Genomic DNA, 3,700 nt, shown 5'->3' on the forward strand with positions numbered 1-3,700 from the left:
ATTATTTATGTAGAAGTTGTAATGTAAAATATCAATTATTTTATCTCAAATGGATGATTTTATGGTTGTACCTGTATTCATCATGGAAAAAGTTTTAAGAGGAATTCAGAGGGGTATTATGTTATCTTAATGGAAAAGTGCATAAGTATCCACCATAGATTTAGACTATATTAATTTTTTTGATCTAGAAACTTTATTTAAGGAGTTAGAGTATACAACATATAAGGAGATATATTGGTTGACAACACTGCTAATAACATGGAAGGTGGGCTACACGTTATTAAAGGTGATGCTGAGATAAACGAATTGAGGGATGTTCAGAGGAGAAATAAGGGCAATAATAAATTTTATCTTTACTTTGATCACCCGATAAATGTCCCTGAAGTTGTTGATGATGGTGTGGAGTGTGATACTTTTGTGCTGAGTGATTCATCATCTTCAGATGATGGATATGAGACTACAAAAGATGAGCCTTATAAGTCTCCTCCTCCTGGTTTTGAGAATACAGACAGCAGTGATGAGAGTTTAGAAAAGAGAAAAAATATTTAGAAGAAGAGAGTTTCACCTAAAAAGAAAGTTAGCCATGGCCCAAAGTTCAAAATAGGGTTGGCCCAAATGTGGAGGTTGGATAGTATGGACACAGCTAAAAAAAGTCTGTCTAAAAAAGGCCTTCCAAGAAGTATAAAGGCACTAGGAGGAAACATATTCTGAGAGATGGAAGGTATAATAAAACTAAGACTGAGACTATAGGTGATGGTTTAAGTAGCATTGGAACTAGTTTGGGTGGCACATTTGGGACTGTTGGGCCAACTATTGAGGAATTAGATTTGGATTATGACAAGCCATATGATTATGAAAGTGAAGCATTCAACAATCCAGTGTCATCTAAGGACAAAGGGAAGACTGCATACGATGCCTTTAATGAAGAAATTAAGTACGGGGAGGTTGAATTTAAAATTGGACAAACCTTCACTACAATGGAAGCATTTAAGAGTGCGCTGAAGGATTATTTTGTATATGAGGATAAAGATGTTATGTATCTAAAGAATCAGAAGCAGAGAGTCAGGGCAGCATGTGCTAATAAAAATTGTTCGTGGCTAATATTGACATCATGGAATAGTGCACATAGATATTTTCAAGTAAAAACTTTGTTCAATGAGCATAATTATAGGAGAAATTTCAGCAGCAACCTTGCTAATAGGCAGTGGGTAACATCGAAGTTAGTTAAGAGGCTTCTTACTCAGGCAAACATGAAGCCACAGCAGGCTATAGAATATATGATCGAAGAATACAACATCCAACTAAGTGGTAAAATGATAAGCAGGGCACTTAAGGCAGCTAGGGAGGAGGTAATTGGCGACGAAGGAGCACAGTATAGTAAGATTAGGGATTACTTGATGGAACTACATAGGACAAACCCTGGTTCAACTACAAGATTAGATGTGATACCTCAGCCAGAGTCTCTTCCTTTGTTTGATAGACTATATATAAGCTTGGATGCTTGCAAGAAGGGCTTTATAGAAGGATGTAGGCCTCTGATTGGATTAGACGGTTATTTTCTTAAGGGTTATTATGGCGGTCAGCTACTGTCTGCAGTGAGTCAAGATGGTAATAACCATTTCTTTGTTATTGCATATGCAGTTGTGCTAAATGAGTGTAAGGACACTTGAAAATGGTTCTTAACACAACTTCAACATGACTTAGGTGATAGCACGGGAAAGGGGCTAGAATTTCATTTCAGACCACCAGCAAAAGGTCGTAAAAAAAACTGTTTCATTTCATACATTATTATTTATTTATATGCATTGTTGGTACATATTGTGAGAATCTCATACCTTATTATTTATTGCTATGAATTGTTGGTCTAAATTGGTTTATTGGCATTTGTTATTTATTGATATGCATTGTTGGTTTGAATTGGTTTATTGGCATGCATTGTTGGTTTACTGGTAGGGATTGGCATTAGCCTTCAAGGACATATTTCCAAGGGCTTTTCATAGGAACTGCGTACTATACATTTGGAAGAATTTTATTAAGCAATTTAAGGATCAACAGACAAAGCAACTTGTATGGGATTGTGCATGTTGTACCACACAAATTGAGTTCAAGGCAGTTATGGAAAAGCTAAAACAGATCAGTGTTTCAGCTTGGGAATATCTTAATAGGTTTGATCCAGCTGCTTTGTCGAAGGCGTTTTTAGTCCCAAACCCAAGGTTGACAATATCACCAATAATATGTGTGAAGTGTGGAACGCTAAGATAGTGGCATACAGGGGTAAGCTAATACTGACCATGTGTGAAGACTTAAGATGTTATCTAATGCGGAAGATGGCAGTACACCAAAAGAAGCTAGAGAAACATGTTGGCGCTTTAGCTCTAGTGTAGCAAAAAAGATTGGACAACTTCATTAAGCCAAAAAGTCATAAATGAAAAGCTATATGGGTTGGAGACAGTAAGAGAGTACTTTTTGAAGTGCACTGTCGAAATCACAAGGTTGGGGTTAATCTTGAAGAAAGAACATGCACATACAACATGTGGCAGCTAACTGGTAAACTTGTTTTGAATATTATTTTAGATTTGTAAAAATGTATATTTGTTACATAAGATTGGTTGTCTGTGATAAATTGAATTCATGTCTATAGGTATGCCTTGTAGACATGCAGTGGCAGCCATGTCTAAGATGGGCCTTAGGCCTGAAGATTTTGTGCATAAATGGCTGACAATAGAAGCAATAAGAGCTACATACTCATATTGCATCAAACTGGTTAATAGTGAAGAGTACTGGGTACAATCGGATGCTCCTAAGACTCTTTCTCCTCCGATCAAAAGAGCTGCTCATAGACCAAAGATGAAGAGAAGAGCAGACCCGGTTGAGAAAGAGATGAATCCAAACAAATGTAGAAAGACCTTTCAAGTCACTTGCTCAAAGTGTGGTCAACTAGGACACTATTACAAAATTTGTACCAATGCACCTCAAGACCCGAATTGGAAACCCATGACAAAGAAGGAAAGAAGGGCAAAGAAAGGGCCTTTACAATTTGTAAAGTCAAGCCAAGCTAACACTGAACAGGTATAATTCAACAAGTGATGATTCACTTTCAAAATATATTTAATATGATAACTGTCCTATAAATATATAGCTAAGGGATTAAGTGTCCTAATTAGTTGAACCTTGTTGTATTTCAATAATCTTGTGATTTGACTATTAAATAGGTTCAACAAACATGAGAGAACAACTCAACTACCAATGCTGAGGAAACTACATTAGATGCTGTTGTGAGTTTATGCCAATTTAGGGTCTTCATTTGGCATAATACTAATTTATTTGTTACCTTAACAGTTACCATTTATAATAGGCTAAGGAAAAGAAGAACAAAAAGAAGCTTCCCAAAATATCCGCAAGAGGACAATCAGTGAACCACAGTCAAGGGGAGGAAATTAATGTCTCCCAGTCTGCACCCCAAGTAGATGAGGTAAAAAATGGTCCTAAGTTAAATTTGTAATCTCTATTTAATTTAATTATGACCTTTGCTATGATCTTTTATGAGGATAGCCTGCAACAAAATTCAACACCAACTTTGCACCATGCTTTAGAGAGAAGTAGAAAATTGTGAGATCACTACTCCAATAGCACAAGGCTCAAGTCGGATGAACCTACGGCCAACCCCATCTGTTGATTCAGGTTAATCTACTTCAACGAA

This window comes from Arachis ipaensis, chromosome B5 (genome assembly GCF_059453495.1).
Source record: "Arachis ipaensis isolate K30076 ecotype BB chromosome B5, ASM5945349v1, whole genome shotgun sequence".
Taxonomy (NCBI): Eukaryota; Viridiplantae; Streptophyta; class Magnoliopsida; order Fabales; family Fabaceae; genus Arachis; species Arachis ipaensis.